The 17337-nt window shown below is 49.8% G+C and overlaps 1 protein-coding gene across 1 annotated transcript in view; it reads right to left on the reverse strand.

The window, feature by feature from the left end:
- Positions 1–15120, reverse strand: part of CERS4 (ceramide synthase 4) — a 104038-nt gene extending 88918 nt beyond the window's left edge. Inside the window, exon 1 of the mRNA XM_083421783.1 lies at positions 15014–15120. The gene's annotated coding sequence lies outside the window, so the exon portion shown is untranslated. The remainder of the gene's footprint in view (positions 1–15013) is intronic.
- Between the last annotated feature and the right edge of the window lie 2217 nt (positions 15121–17337).

Here is a 17337-nt window from a genome sequence, read left to right on the forward strand (position 1 = left end):
TCCCCGTGCCAACTTGGCACGGCCCGTTCGCTGCTGGCACCCCTGGGCGGTTCTGACGTCGCGACTGCACACAAGCTCAGAGCGGCACCTCGTGCTCGACCCAGCAAAATGCAAAAAACACACAGCAACCCGCAACCTCGAAACAAACAGCTGCAGTTTTGCCTGCCCAAGTCTAGCAGGCAGGTTGTTAGCCCTGCAGACAGGTGTGACATAAAAGTGGTAAGGCACAGATCCGGCCTCAAGTCTCCCTAAAGCAGGGGTGGGAAGCCTTTAGCAGAATGAGGCCCATATTCCTTTCTAGCTAAAGGCCCCGGGGCCACATGGTGGCACTGGGCAGAGGAGAGGGAAAGGGAGGCAATTGAAATGTGAGCACACCTGACATTTCTCCAAGGAAAATAAAAAGGTAAAGGTATCCCTGCCCGTACGGGCCAGTCTTGACAGACTCTAGGGTTGTGTGCCCATCTCACTCAAAGAGGCCAAGGGCCAGCGCTGTCCGAAGACACTTCCGGGTCACGTGGCCAGCGTGACATCGCTGCTCTGGCAAGCCAGAGCCGCACACGGAAACGCCGTTTACCTTCCCGCTAGTAAGCGGTCCCTATTTATCTACTTGCACCCAGGGGTGCTTTCGAACTGCTAGGTTGGCAGGCGCTGGGACCGAACAGCGGGAGCGCAGCCCGCCGCGGGGATTCAAACTGCCGACCTTTTGATCAGCAAGCCCTAGGCACTGAGGCTTTAACCCACAGCGCCACCCGCGTCCCAAGGAAAATAGGGACGTCCTATTCCAGGGGTTGATGCGGGTGGCACTGTGGGTTAAACCACAGAGCCTAGTACTTGCCGATCAGAAGGTCGGTGGTTCGACGGGGTGAGCTCCCATTGCTCGGTCCCAGCTCCTGCCCACCTAGCAGTTCGAAAGCACGTCAAAGTGCAAGTAGATAAATAGGTACCGCTCCGGCGGGAAGGTAAACGGCGTTTCCGTGCGCTGCTCTGGTTCGCCAGAAGCGGCTTAGTCATGCTGGCCACATGACCCGGAAGCTGTGCGCCGGCTCCCTTGGCCAGTAAAGCGAGATGAGCGCCGCAACACCAGAGTCGGTCACGACTGGACCTAATGGTCAGGGGTCCCTTTATCTTTACCGAAGGAAAAGAAGGACTTTCAAATCGGAAACCGGGATGGCTTCTGTGAATCTGGGACTGTCCTTGGAAAAGAGGGAGGCTTCCAACTCATCCCTGACCTTGCATTTCCTGCATGCTCCAGGCAATCTGCACATTCTCCGGTCAGGATGCAGAGTCTCCAAGAAACGTACTCTCCCCCCCCACCCCCTTTTCCGTTGAGAAATGTGCAGTTATCTATATCCTCGAGCTGCTGTTTCTCCCCTGCTTAATCTTACGTTGCCCAAGACCTATCTCCTGCTTATCAGCCAGACGGTAGGAAGACGTGAGTGTCCCCGATAAAGATTAACTTTTCCCCCTGTTAACGGAAAAATCCGAGGGCTCCCTTGGACAAAAACAAAGACACCAACCAGGATTACTTGGAGCAAAACAGCAGCCTCTAGGCTTGGCCTTTATTGATCTGTTGCAACAGGGTGCTCCCCTCACTCGCAGGAGAGAGGAGGGACCCAGAAAAATGGCATGCAAGGCCTTATAAAGACTTTTGAAATTGCCCCCCTGTAGATCAAGACCACCCCCAGAAACATCATACCTACATCACAGAAGGGGTGTAACCTAAGACCACCCCTCAGATACATCACACCTACATCACAGAAAAGGCGGTCTAAAACAGAAATTTGAATGTTGTTTTTCTCCTGTCTGGCAGGTTACTTGATTGGATTGCCTGGGGAGCCTGGTCAGTCTTTTGTAGTGATAAATACTTTCCTGGGCCAGGTCACAGGCTCACACCCTAGTCATATCTTAAATGTGCCCTTAAGACAGGATTTGTGAGGAAAGAGACAATGGGGAGGTTTCCCACTTTGACCTTGCAGAGAAAACATTGGCTCAGTTTAGGAATCAAAATGGTTCCAGGTCGGTCTTCCTGTGCTGATCTATGTATGTGCTTGGTTGGTACACTTATGAACATTACCATATATCTAAGACCATAAAATTCCTATCATAGCCCAAGACCTATCCCCTGCTTATCAGCCGGATGGTAGGAAGATGTGAGGGTCCCTGATAAAGATTATCTTTTCCCCCTTGTAAACCGGCCCCAGCTGGTGAGATTGCAAGTGCAAGTAGATAAATAGGTACCACTCTGGCGGGAAGGTAAACGGTGTTTCCGTGCGCTGCTCTGGTTTGCCAGAAGCGGCTTAGTCCTGCTGGCCACATGACCCGGAAGCTGTACGCCGGCTCCCTCGGCCAATAAAGCGAGATGAGCGCCGCAACCCCAGAGTCGGCCACGACTGGACCTAATGGTCAGGGGTCCCTTTACCTTTTATATATGTTGGAAGCTGCCCAGAGTGGCTGGGGAAACCCAGTAAGATGGGTGGGGTATAAAGAGCAAAATCATTATGATGGAATGGGACGTCCCTATATTTTTATCGGAGAAATATTCGGAGGGTATGGAATAGGCCAGTCCTAGCAAATCTCAGCCCCTTTAACAGACCACATGTTATGTACTACCATAAACTTGGATCCTAGAACACTAGGCAAGTAGGATCCTAGAATGCAACAGCTTATTGGCTTGCACGAGAAAACCAATCAGGCTCCAGGAGGGAAGCAGAATCAGCCAATCAGACGGGACTCATTGTGTAAATATAGTGGTCCCTCAGGTTACAGATGCTTCAGGTTACAGACGCTTCAGGTTACAGACTCCGCTAACCCAGAAATAGTACCTCGGTTTAAGAACTTTTCTTCAGGATGAGAACAGAAATCGTCCTCTTGCGGCGCAGCGGCAGCAGGGGGGCCCATTAGCTAAAGTGGTGCTTCAGGTTAAGAACAGTTTCAGGTTAAGAACGGATCTCCGGAACGAATTAAGTACTTAACCCGAGGTACCACTGTATATAAAAGCCTGAGGTTTGTGGGGGCAACAAAATCCCTGTTTTTACAAGCTGCAATTAAGAGCATGAAATCACTACAGGACTCCGAGTCATAGCTGTCAACTTTTCTTGCGAGGAATCCTATTTGGAATAAGGGAATTACCCTTTAAAAAAGGGAAACATTGACAGCTATGCTCCGAGAATATTTCACCACAGTTCCCAGAATCCTTTGGGGGAAGACACGGTGGCTATTTAAAGCTGTATTGTAGTGTTATAAATGCAGATTGTGAACGGGACTTGAATGGTTTCCCCCAGTGTCGAGAACACTGTTTCCTGCTGGTTGTTTTGCAATCAGTTTCGGATGCCTCTCTGCCTTCCACACAGACACATTTTTGGCTCTAGGCCTGGTCCTTTTGGAGAGGGGGAGAGAGAGAGAGAGAGAAAGAAAGAAAGAAAGAAAGAAAGAAAGAAAGAAAGAAAGAAAGAAAGATCTGGTGGGCTTCCTCTTGTCCCTTCAGACGGTGGCGCGCACATTTCCTCTGCCCTCCCCAGTCAGCAGTCCTCGAGCGAGGCAACCTCGTTTGGCCAACCAGGGATTCCCCCAGGCAGACCTCACCCTTTGACTCCAAACGCTCCTCTTTTCCCCCCTCCCGCCCTATCTGATCCGGAACACGAGTTGATCTTTGGACAGCACATCAGCAAAAAAAACCCCCCAGATCCCTCATTCGCCTAATCTCGCACCGAGAGCTGCTGACATGTCACCGAAGAGCGATTGCGCTCGCATCTCTGCTGACGATCCGGACGGGGCAATGTCTGTTCAGCGAGAGGGCTGGATTGTGCTGACACCAGATCTCCGGATTTCTTGGAAAGGAAGCGAGGACATGGCCACGGGGAGGGCTGCGAGGCTAGGAATTGTCTCTGGGAAACAACCGGGGCCTTGTTTCTGCCCGGATTGGAACTGATGTGTGTGCCGTGTGTGTACGCTTTTTTCTTTTCACCAAATCTGGCGTCTGCTTGGACGCCCAACCCTGAGCTCAGTCGCAGCTTTGACCTGCAATTACCAGGCCTCTGAATCTCTCCCAGAAAAACAACGCAGAAGGTCTTTATCCTCTAATCCCCTTATCTCAGGGGTTGCGATAACTAAATGGTTCCGGGCACGACTCTGCTCATTCTTAGAACATTCGGTAAATATGTTCCCTACATGTGCCTGGTGGTTTGGAGGGCTCTCTGTCCTGAAGACCTTACAGTTTAAAAAAGGTCAAATCTCCACATACAGGCTTGGCTCGCTTGTGAAACCAAACCATGGTTTGCTCATTATTAAACCACGGTTTGGCGGCACCCTGCTCAAACCCATGCATATAACTTTTAAATTAACTTTTGTTCCACAACACAACTTTGGAGCAATGGATCCAAACTACAAGAAAGAAGATTCCACCTAAACATGAGGAAGAACTTCCTGACAGTAAGAGCTGTTCGACAGTGGAATTTGCTGCCAAGGAGTGTGGTGGAGTCTCCTTCTTTGGAGGTCTTTAAGCAGAGGCTTGACAACCATATGTCAGGAGTGCTCTGATGGTGTTTCCTGCTTGGCAGGGGGTTGGACTCGATGGCCCTTGTGGTCTCTTCCAACTCTAGGATTCTATGATTAACGTGCTCATTTTTACATCCTTGAGATATCAATGACTTCTTCTCTTTCCATGGTTCATTTTGCATACCATAGGGTAAAGGGTACCCCTGCCCGTACGGGCCAGTCGTGTCCGACTCTAGGGTTGTGCGCCCATCTCACTTAAGAGGCCGGGGGCCAGCGCTGTCTGGAGACACTTCCGGGTCACATGGCCAGCGTGACGAAGCTGCTCTGGCGAGCCAGCGCAGCACACGGAAACGCCGTTTACCTTCCAGCTAGTAAGCGGTCCCTATTTATCTACTTGCACCCGAGAGTGCTTTCGAACGGGGACCGAACGACGGGAGCGCACCCCGCTGCGGGGATTCGAACCGCTGACCATGCAATCGGCAAGTCCTAGGCACTGAGGTTTTACCCACAGCGCCACCCGCGTCCCTTTTGCATACCATAAACCCCTGCATATTTTACAAAAACCATACCATTCAGTTTTCCATTATTACATCCTTTAAAACTTATTTACACTGTTGAATTTATCTTAAGGCTGCCAATGTTTTCAGGTGTATACAACCCCACCACCCATATATTCAATGAATGTTTTCCAATCTTCTCTAAATGTTCTCTTATTCTCTTCTTCTATTTGTTAAGTCTGCAAGCTGGACATATTCTGTCAACTTAAGTTGCTATTCTTCTTTGGTTGGGACCTCACTCATTTTCCATTTTCGGGCTAACAAAACCGGGGCTGCAGTAATGGCATACATAAATAACCTTTTTTTTTTTTTGACACCTGGGAATTTCAGTCTGAATTATCCCCAACAGAAAGGACTCTGTTTGCAAGTCTAAAGGTAAAGGGACGCCTGACCATTAGGTCCAGTCGTGGCCGACTCTGGGGTTGCGGTGCTCATCTCGCTTTATTAGCCAAGGGAGCCGGCGTACAGCTTCCGCGTCATGTGGCCAGCATGACTAAGCCACTTCTGGCGAACCAGAGCAGCGCACGGAAACGCCGTTTACCTTCCCACCGGAGTGGTACCTATTTATCTACTTGCACTTTGACGTGCTTTCGAACTGCTAGGTTGGCAGGAGTTGGGACCAAACAATGGGAGCTCAACCCATCGCGGGGATTCGAACCGCTGACCTTCTGATCAGCAAGCCCTAGGCTCTGTGGTTTAACCCACAGCGCCACCCACGTCCCTCCTTTGCAAGCCTACTCGAAGTTAAATACCATCTGTGAATCATTTTCAGGTAGTTCTCCTTCAAAGAATAACATGCTGTGAACTTCAAGTCACTTTTCCAGAGTTTTCCCCAGAGGTTAAAATCTGTATTGTGAGCTATATCTATTGCCCAGTGTATCACAGAGCTCAAACTCAGACCAACAGCTTTGCTATGGTTTTATTAAGAATGGTTGCAGGTCGCTCAGCTATTTCTTTTTGAGCAAGACTCGATGCAAGGAGCTTCAATTTCCGATTACAGTCATCTCTTCCAGCTATAATTAACCTTCTGAGTCAAGTCCCTCAGCTCTGATTCATACCAATATACCATCCAGCCCTCTGGGCCTTTCAAGATCTGCCCACTGAAGCAGCCGTCTCCCTTTGCCCAACGCTAGGGCCGGAACTCACTGCAAATGGTGACAGCAGCCATGAAATTAAAAGACGCCTGCTTCTTGGGAGAAAAGCAGTGACAAACCTAGACAGCATCTTAAAAAGCAGAGACATCACTTTGCCAACAAAGGTCCCTCTAGTTAAAGCTATGGTTTTCCCAGTAGTGATGTATGGAAGTGAGAGCTGGACCCTAAAGAAGGCCGATCGCCGAAGAATGGATGCTTTTGAGTTATGGTGCTGGAGGAGACTCTGGAGAGTCCCATGGACTGCAAGAAGATCCAACCTCTCCATTCGGAAGGAAATCAGCCCTGAGTGCTCACTGGAAGGACAGATCCTGAAGCTGAGGCTCCAAGACTTTGGCCACCTCATGAGAAGAGAAGACTCCCTGGAAAAGACCCTGATGTTGGGAAAGATGGAGGGCGCAAGGAGAAGGGGACGACAGAGAACGAGATGGTGGGATGGTGTTCTCGAAGCTACCAGCATGAGTTTGACCAAACTGCGGGAGGCAGTGGAAGACAGGAGGGCCTGGCGTGCTCTGGTGCAGGGGGTCACGAAGAGTTGGACATGACTAAACGACTAAACAACAACAAGGGCCGGAACTGTTCGTCTTTTGGCTCTCCAAAGCTGCAGGGTTTTTGCCACCAAAGCAAGTGGGTCCCATGGGGCAGAGCTAGAGGTTGACTCCCCTGGCATTGGCCACTGGCTACCGAAGGCTTCTTGGCTCCCATGCACCCCCCCCGCCAACGTCTCCCTCTCTCATTTCCGGAGAGACACAGAATGCAAACCATTCTTCTACAGGAAGCCGTGAGCATGAAGCTCTCTCGTGACGCGGGTTATTTATAGCCCCTTATCGCAGTCCCGGCTTATTGGCAAGGCCTTTAAAAACAAGGATTGTCCCCCGCATGGCTGGGTGCCCACGGCACATGGAATGAGCGCACCTCGCAGTGGCATTGACGGCGCACTAGGAAGGTCGGAGGTTCGAATCCCCGTGCCGTTGCAAAACTCAGACACCCATGCAGTGGCGTAGCGTGGGGGGTGCAGGGGGTGCCGGCCGCACCGGGCGCAACATCTGGGGGTTAGGGTTAGGGGGCACAAATCCACGGGTTAGGGGGTGCAAATTACTTGCCTTGCCCCGGGTGCTGACAACCCACGCTACGCCACTGCATCCATGCCAAGGGACGGATCCCTGCGCAAACCTTGCTCCGCCACGTCAGGCCACATTCCCAAAAACGCCATTCCTCTGCAGCGGCAGGCTGCTGTTACCTCTTCTGCCATTGCTTGTCCTTCGCGCATTGAACAGACAAGGGAGGTTTGCTTTTTTTCACCAAAGCAGCAACAAGGACTTTGCTCTCCGTATGAACCTACCCAGACCCTGAGATCATCTTCTGAGGCCTTTCTTCATGTGCCTCCTCCTTGAGAGGTCCGGAGGGTGGCAACGCAAGAACAGGGCCTTTTCCGCAGTGGCTCCCCGTTTGTGGAATGCTCTCCCCAGGGAAGTTCGCCTGGTGCCTTCGTTATCCACCTTATGGGCCACGTGAAAACATTCCTCTTTAACCAGGCCTTTGGTCGATTAACACCTCATCCTGCTTTTAGACATGTTCATGTGAAGTGTGTGGGTTGTGGGTGTTATTGGGTTGTTTTTGTTCTCGTTTTTATTATTTTGTGTTTTTATCTTGTGATTTTATGCTGAGACCTGCGGGTATAGGGTGGCATAAAGGTAAAGGCACCCCTGACCATTTGGTCCAGTCGTGGCCGACTCTGCGGTTGCGGCGCTCATCTTGCTTTATTAGCCAAGGGAGCCGGTGTACAGCTTCCGGGTCATGTGGCCAGCAAGACTAAGCCGAACCAGAGCAGCGCATGGAAACGCCGTATGGTGGCATACAAATTTCTTATTTTATCTGTAAGCTGCCTTGAGTCCCAGTCGGGGGAAAGAACGAGGATAATCAAATATATCATCAACAGCATAGAATTGCTGTACCCCCAAAGGATACCCCCCCAACCCCCTGCAATGAAGGAAATGTAGGAATATTGCAGCAGTATCATTATTCAGATTGGAAGCGGGTGGCGCTGTGGTCTAAACCACTGAGCCTAGGGCTTGCCGATCAGAAGGTCGGCGGTTCGAATCCCCGCAACCGGGTGAGCTCCCGTTGCTCGGTCCCTGCTCCTGCCAACCTAGCAGTTCAAAAACACGTCAAAGTGCAAGTAGATAAATAGGTACCTCTCTGGTGGGAAGGTAAACGGCGTTTTTGTGCGCTGCTCTGGTTCACCAGAAGCGGCTTAGTCCTGCTGGCCACATGACCTGGAAGCTGTATGCCGGCTCCCTCAGCCAGTAAAGCGAGATGAGCGCCGCAACCCCAGAGTCGGCCACGACTGGACTTAATGGTCAGGGGTCCCTTTACCTTTTGATCATTATTCATTGAGCTCTACACAAACTGGCAGCCGCTCTCTGGGGTTTCAGGCAGCTGCTGGGCTGCTGGCAGGAACCGAACCCAGGACTCTCTGCCTGCCTGTCTCAGCTTACAAGCGTACAGATGCCAGGATGCCTGTCTTATCAGCAACTGCTTTGTGAGTGGCCAATGCTGATAACATGAAATCATTGCCAGGTTTCATTTTCTGCACGGCAGTTGCCTGTGACCTGGTTTGTTCCCCTCTTAACCACATCCCAGACATGCGCGCTGATACAGAAACACAAACAGACGGACAGCGACTCAATAAATAATGCCTTTGCAACTGGTCAGCAAAAAAGAAAAAAATGTTTACCACACGGCTTCCTGTTGCTTTTGCTGCAGCAGAGTTATTTATTTATTCAATTAATACACCACTTCCTCTTTCCCCCGCTGGCAACTCTGTACAGGGAAGGTTTTTTTTAAAAAACAACAACGTTTTATTCTGTTTCTATATACAGTGGTACCTCGGGTTAAGTACTTAATTCGTTCCGGAGGTCCGTTCTTAATCTGAAACTGTTCTTAACCTGAAGCACCACTTTAGCTAATGGGGCCTCCTGCTGCCGCCGTGCCGCCAGAGCACGATTTCTGTTCTCATCCTGAAGCAAAGTTCTTAAACTGAAGCACTATTTCTGGGTTAGCGGAGTCTGTAACCTGAAGCGTATGTAACCTGAAGCGTATGTAACCCGAGGTACCACTGTATGTTCAAAGCTGCCCAAAGTGGCTGGGGCAACCCAAACTAGTCAGATGGACAGGGTTTAAAAAAATTAAAATTATTATTATTACAATTATGATGATGGAATAAGACGTCCCTAGCTTCATCGGAAAAATGTCAGAGGGTATGAGAACCTCCTTTGCTCCTAAATGCAGGGGTCAGCAACATTTTTCAGCAGGGGGCTGGTCCACCGTCCCTCAGACCATGTGGGGGGCCAGACTGTATTTTTTTTGGGGGGGGGGGGAATGAACGAATTCCTATGCCCCACAAATAACCCAGAGTTGCATTTTTACATAAAAGTACACATTCTACTCATGTAAAAACACCTGGCAGGCCCCACAAATAACCCAGAGGTGCACTTTAAATAAAAGGACACATTCTACTCTTGTAAAAACACCAGGCAGACCCCACAAATAACCCAGAGATGCTCTTTAAATAAAAGGACACATTCTACTCAGGTAAAAACACCAGGCAGGCCCCACAAATAACCCAGAGATGCACTTTAAATAAAAGGACACATTCTATTCATGTAAAAAGACGCTGGTTCCTGGAACTGAGAAGGTGATTGGGCTGCATCCAGCCCCTGGGCTTTAGGTTGCCTAAAGGTAAAGGGACCCCTGACCATTAGGTTCAGTCGTGACCGACTCTGGGGTTGCGGCGCTCATCTCGCTTTATTGCCCGAGGGAGCCAGCGTACAGCTTCCGGGTCATGTGGCCAGCAGGGCTAAGCCGCTTCTGGTGAACCAGAGCAGCGCACGGAAACGCCGTTCACCTTCCCGCCGGAGTGGTACCTATTTATCTACTTGCACTTTGACGTGCTTTCGAGCTGCTAGGTTGGCAGGAGCAGGGACCGAGCAACGGGAGCTCACCCCGTCGTCGCGGGGATTCGAACTGCCGACCTTCTGATCAGCAAGACCTAGGCTCTGTGGTTTAACCCACAGCGCCACCTGCGTCCCATTTAGGTTGCCTACCCCTGTCTAAACAGTTTTCTGCATCAGTCTCGGTTGTAACCGTTACCCTTTAGGGGGAAAAAAAGCAACCGCTACCAGCTTAGGACTGTTCGATGGGGCATTTAATCTCAGCACTGATCTGGTTATAAAGTCACTGCGATCTGAGCCGAGCAAAGCACGTGTTTTTTCACAGGGAGGGTTCCAAGTTCAATCCGTTTCCATTTCTGCTTAAAAGGAACAGGCAGGAGCTTCAGGGAAAGCTGCTTCTCTGCTGCTTGAGTCCCTGGAGAGTCAAACTGGGCTGCCAGGCAGCTTCCGAGGTTCCTATAAACCCTCCACCCAGAACAATGAGCACTGGAGTCTTGATTTGTTTTTAGCTTGGTGGTAGAGCACAAGATTTGCATCTTCCAGGTTCAGTCCCCAGAATCTCCTGGAACAACTGGCGGAGACCTCCTCCTCTTTAAATATCTTATTTTTCCTTCTTTAAATAATTTCAGGGGGGTGGGTTCATGTTGTTGTTTAGTCATTTAGTCGTGTCCGCCTCTTCATGACCCCATGGACCAGAGCACGCCAGGCACTCCTGTCTTCCACTGCCTCCCGCAGTTTGGTCAGACTCATGTTTGTAGCTTCGAGAACACTGTCCCACCATCTCGTCCTCTGTCGTCCCCTTCTCCTTGCGCCCTCCATCTTTCCCAGCATCTCCACCCCCATCGTTCTGCCTGGACACTGAGGTCCAGCTCCAAGGGCCTTCTGGTGGTTCCCTCCCTGCTAGAAGTGAGGTCACAGGGAACCAGGCAGAGGGCCTTCTTGGTGGTGGCACCCGCCCTGTGGAACGCTCTCCCATCAGATGTCAAAGACGTGTCTGGTGTTTTTTATAGGGCGGTATGCAAATTTAATAAATAATAGTAAAATGGGATTGAGAAAGGCAAGGAGGGGAAGGTGAGAAGTCCAAGTGAAGGAGAAATGTATAACGAAGTTAGAATATGGAATATATTAAAGGTAAAGGGACCCCTGACCATTAGGTTCAGTCGTGACTGACTCTGGGGTTGCAGTGCTCATCTCACTTTATTGGCTGAGGGAGCCGGCGTACAGCTTCCGGGTCATGTGGCCAGCAGGACTAAGCCGCTTCTGGCGAACCAGAGCAGCGCACGGAAACGCCGTTTACCTTCCCGCCAGAGTGGTACCTGTTTATCTACTTGCACTTTGACATGCTTTCGAACTGCTAGGTTGGCAGGAGCAGGGACCGAGCAACGGGAGATCACCCCATCGTTGCGGGGATTCGAAGCGCCGACTTTCCGATCGGCAAGCCCAAGGCTCTGTGGTTTAACCCACGCAAATGTTTTAAAGCTTAATAAACAAAAAAACTGACTATGAAAAACAACAACCCGACACTGCACCGGACGAATCTATGGTCCGCATAAGGTCCTTCCCTCTTGCCTCTCAGATATCTCACATCTAGAAATCTAGACGGCAGCGTTTGCGCTCGCGTGCATTTCAAAACTGCTTCCTCAGCATCGCCCAAAAGGCCCAAAGACGCGTGACATAATAAGGCCATTGTTCTATCTCACAGAGCCAGCAGAGAAACAGGGGCTTCTCCCGGGAAACGGGGGCAGTCGAAACGGTTCGGAATCTTAGAATGTTTTCCAACTCTCCAGCAACACTCATTACGAAACGTCAAGCCTGCCTTTTGGAGTGAATAATAATAATAATGAAATTTTATTTATACCCCGCCTCCCTGGCTAGAGCCGTGCTCAGGGCGGCTAACACCAGTAAAATTACAATGAAAAAAAAACCAAATACAGGTTAAAATATACTGTATTTTTTGCTCTATAAGACTCACTTTTCCCCTCCTAAAAAGTAAGGGGAAGTGTGTGTGCGTCTTATGGAGCTAATGCAGGCTGCGCAGCTATCCCAGAAGCCAGAACAGCAAGAGGGATTGCTGCTTTCGCTGCGCAGCGATCCCTCTTGCTGTTCTGGCTTCTAAGATTCAGAATATTTTTTTTCTTATTTCCCTCCTCCAAAAACTAGGTGCGTCTTGTGGTCTGATGTGTCTTATAGAGTGAAAAATACAGTAATTTAAAATGCAGCCTCATTTTAATAGTAGCCCATAGATCAAAACCGTAAGGGGAGGGAAAACATAAGGGTCAGACTGAGTCCAAACCAAAGGCCAGGCAGAACAGCTCCATCTTGCAGGCCCTGCGGAAAGATGTCAAGTCCCTCAGGGCCCTAGTCTCTTGTGGCAGAGCGTTCCACCAAGTCGGGGCCAGTACTGAAAAGGCCCTGGCCCTAGTCCTAGGATAGGGTTCAAATTTTTTAATTTGCCTAAGAAGGGGGGGGGGGTGAGGGGACACCTGAAACTCTTCCTGAGTCCCACTCCTAATGTGACGCCTTGAGTTTTGTTTAGGATCATGAGACTCACACGACTTTTAAGCAGTCCTCAAATAGGGTTGCTGCCAGGTATATAAAAAAAGGTAAAGGTAAAGGACCTCTGAACGGTTAAGTCCTGTCAAAGGCGACTATGGGGTTACGACGCTCATCTCGCTTTCAGGCCGAGGGAGCCGGCATTTGTCCACAGACAGCTTCCCAGGTCATGTGGCCAGCGGGACTAAACTGCTTCTGGCGCAACAGGACACCGGGACGGAAACCAGAGCACATGGAAACACCGTTTAGCTTCCTGTCACAGTGGTACCTATTTATCTACTTGCGCTGGCATGCTTTTGAACTGCTAGGTTGGCAGGAGCTGGGACAGAGCAATGGGAGCTCAAGCCGTCGCGGGGATTCGAACTGTCGACCTTCAAATCGGCAAGCCCAAGAGGCTCAGCGGTTTAGACCACAGCACCACCACTTAAATCTAGGTCTTGGTCGCCACAACGGAATGTCTATTCCCCCTTGGGGTCCCTTCCAATGTTGCAGTTCTACTATTCTATGATCTCAGCTGCAATGCTTGAGTGCAGCTTGCTCTTACAACAATTTGCTTGTCCCAGAATCCAAGAAGGAGAAGGACACACATTGGAAATGCAAATTAACTATTGACCAAGGCAGAGGGTTTTTTTAACTGTGGTCTCCAACAGAAATCTCCACATAGTTGCAACTGGACCCACCGCCAGTTGCAAAACACGCCTGGTACCTGGGGAATTTGGAACGCTACTAGGGATGTGAAAGGGACATGGGTGGCGCTGTGGGTTAAACCACACAGCCTAGAACTTGCCAATCAGAAGGTCGGCAGTTCGAATCTCCACGACGGGGTGAGCTCCCGTTGCTCGGTCCCTGCTCCTGCCAACCTAGCAGTTCGAAAGCAGGTCAAAGTGCAAGTAGATAAATAGGTACCACTCCGGCGGGAAGGTAAACGGCGTTTCCGTGCACTACTCTGGTTCGCCAGAAGCGGCTTAGTCCTGCTGGCCACATGACCTGGAAGCTGGACACCGGCTCCCTCAGCCAATAAAGCGAGATGAGCGCCGCAACCCCAGAGTCGGTCACGACTGGACCTAACGGTCAGGTGTCCCTCTACCTTTAACCTTAGGGGTATGAAAGGGCTCATTTCCACCCATTCCTCTCGGAATCTGCTCTGTACAGCAATGTCTCCGTTCTGTTGCAGTTTGGGTTCTGCAAAAACACCAACATTATTCCGGGTTGCCGTTTGCCATGGCCAAATTTACCAATGCAATTCTTTGCGTGATCATTGAGCCATTCATTTGCACGGTAGCGGCAGGGGGGGGGGACATAATCAACAACACACCGGATGAAAATATTGATCCCAAAATTCAGACGGTGGGGAGGGTATGACGACAGAGAACACCAATTACCGTATTTTTCGCTCTATAAGATGCACCAGACCACAAGACGCACCTAGTTTTTGAAAAACAAGAAAAAAAATATTCTGAATCTCAGAAGCCAGAACAGCAAGAGGGATCGCTGTGCAGTGAAAGCAGCAATCTCTCTTGCTGTTCTGGCTTCCGGGATAGCTGCGCAACCTGCATTCGCTCCATTAGACGCACACACATTTCGCCTTACTTTTTAGGAGGGGAAAAGTGAGTCTTATAGAGCAAAAAATACAGTATATTGTCCAAATCTCTCCATTCACTCACCCATTATTCCCCTCCCCCTTCTCCCTTCTGCCTCAGTATCCCCCCGCCCCCCTGCAACCACCTTCCTTTCCAAACAGGACGAGATTTGATCGAATCCCTCCAGAGATCACACATCAAAAGAGCAAGCAGAATCCATTTCGACTCCACCATCAGAAAGCGCAAGTGCGTCCAACAAGCCACATCTACGCCTATGCAAAATGAAACATTTTGCTGTCGCAGCTCAACCCTGCAAATCAAAAGGGAGCAGGAGGGGCGAATGTCGAAGCGAACCTGCATCCTTAAAAAACAGACTCTCCGCCGCAGTTGCCCAAAAGGGATTCCAGATCCCTTTCCACGAGCTCTGGAAGACTTCGCCGCGAAGGAAACTCCCAAGTCAAATGCGCTTATAACAGAAGGCTCGCTCCGATATTTCATAGAATAGGAAAGGGCTCCGAGGGTCATCCAAACCAACCCCCTTAGTAAGCGCCCTCTAAGGCTCCTCGGCTTTTACAACCCTATTCCTGGCAGGCACTCAAAAGGCCTGCGCTTTTGCAAAACAGCACCGGTTGGATTTCTGCCTGTCACACCCTCTGTCTCAGGGTGCGGGGCAGGAAGAGGCGAGGTGGGCACACCTGGGCATATCGGGGCAGTTTCCCCCTTACCTTCTCCAGCTGCAGCCGAGGCGAGAGCTCTTCACCCGGGCGACCCGTTCGGAGAAATTAGCCAAAGTGAAGAGTTGGCCGGCCTTGGACTCTGCGGACCAAAGTTTATTAGCTGATGGCTGTCGGGAGACGAATGCCAGAGAGTTCGCAGATCAATGTCTGATGCCAAGGGAGGGAGGGGGAGCCCGGCTGGCTGGCAGGAACAAAAGGCAGATGATAACCAGACACCTTTCCCCCAGAGCAAGATCTCCTCCGTGGAATTTGTTGTTGTTGTTTAGTTTGGTCAAACTCATGCTGGTAGCTTCGAGAACACTATCCAACCATCTCGTCCTCTGTCGTCCCCTTCTCCTTGCGCCCTCCATCTTTCCCAACATCAGGGTCTTTTCCAGGGAGTCTTCTCTTCTCATGAGGTGGCCAAAGTATTCCATAGAATAAATGGCAGTAATTTCCCGCGGAGATTAGCCGAAACCTCGAAATCGCAAGAAATACCAACAACAGAAGAATGGCAGATGAAGATGTTGGATTTTTTGGAGCTGGTTGATCTGACGGGAAGAATCCGCGGTCAGGAAGAAGAGGAGATACAAGAGGATTGCAAGAAATTTAAAGAATATTTAGCTAAATATTGTGATATAAGAGAAACAGAAAATTCTTGGAAGTAATAAATAGACCTAGGGGTAGAATAAGAATGTTATTGTGTAGTCGTTTAGTCGTGTCCGACTCTTCGTGACCCCCTGGACCAGAGCACGCCAGGCACTCCTGTCTTCCACTGCCTCCCGCAGTTTGGTCAAACTCATGCTGGTAGCTTCAAGAACACTGTCCCACCATCTCGTCCTCCGTCGTCCCCTTCTCCTTGTGCCCTCCATCTTTCCCAGCATCAGGGTCTTTTCCAGGGAGTCTTCTCTTCTCGTGAGGTGGCCAAAGTCTTGGAGCCTCAGCTTCAGGATCTGTCCTTCCAGTGAGCACTCAGGGCTGATTTCCTTCAGAATGGAGAGGTTTGATCTTCTTGCAGTCCATGGGACTCTCAAGAGTCTCCTCCAGCACCAGAATTCAAAAGCATCCATTCTTTGGCGATCAGCCTTCTTTATGGTCCAGCTCTCACTTCCATACATCACTACTGGGAAAGCCATAGCTTTAACTATACGGACCTTTGTTGGCAAGGTGAAAAAAGCAGAGAGCAGAGAATAAGAATATGTGGTAGTAAATATTGTTGTAAATAAAAATATATGCCCTTTTCCCTTATGGGGTATCCAAGAGCTCATATAGAGTCCTTACATAGGTTCCCTATTGGTAGGAGAAAATTTTCACCAAAGAAATGTTGGAGGGGGTGGAATGGGACAGGGGTCAGCAAACTTTTTCAGCAGGGGGCCAGTCCACTGTCGCTCAGATGTTGTGGGGGGCCAGACTATATTTTGGGGAAAAAATAATGAAAGAGTTCCTATGCCCCACAAATAACCCAGAGATGCATTTTAAATAAAAGGACACATTCTACTCATGTAAAAACGTGCTGATTCCTGGACCGTCCACAGGCCGAATTGAGAAGGCGATTGGGCTGGATCCGGCCCCCAGGCCTTAGTTTGCCTACCCATGAAATAGGACGTCCCTATTTTCATCAGGGAAATGTTGTAGGGCAGTGGCGTAGCGTGGGGGGTGCAGGGGGGGCTGGCCGCACCGGGCGCAACATCTGGGGGTTAGGATTAGGGGGCGCAAATCCACGGGTTAGGGGGTGCAAATTACTTGCCTTGCCCCGGGTGCTGACAACCCACGCTACGCCACTGTTGTAGGGGATGGAACAGCAATATAGAAATGTAATAATAATAATAATAATAATAATAATAATAATAATAATGGTAATATGGAAAAGTTTAATTCACTCATGATGTGAAATCATACATATAATTAAGTATGTGGATGGGTTAACAGTATGTAATTGTTTATTGCCGTAATAAGTTGCATTAGCAGGGGTTAAGGTCCTTGATCTCAAGCCAGGACATACCCATTAAATCTCTCCTCAAACAATAAAAGTTTATAGGGTTCTGTTTACCAGGCCAGACGCTCTTCTCACCAGAGTTTGCTGTTGAGCGGAGAGACAGTTTACAAAAGGGTTCTTAGGTGTTTCTCGGAGCTAAAGGGCGGAGATACGGAATCTGTTAAATAAATAACGCTCATGAATAAATAAGGAGAGATTATTATTGGATGGCTTCCAGGAACACCATTGTCCTGGCTGCGAGAGAGAGGCGAAATTGCTGGTGAGCAAACTTATCCCGGGGAAGCAGCTGAAGGTTGTGTCTGCTACTGATTGAATCGAGACTGATAACAGAAGCTGC

This window comes from Podarcis tiliguerta, assembly GCF_965153285.1.
Source record: "Podarcis tiliguerta genome assembly, chromosome: 18".
Classification (NCBI taxonomy): domain Eukaryota; kingdom Metazoa; phylum Chordata; class Lepidosauria; order Squamata; family Lacertidae; genus Podarcis; species Podarcis tiliguerta.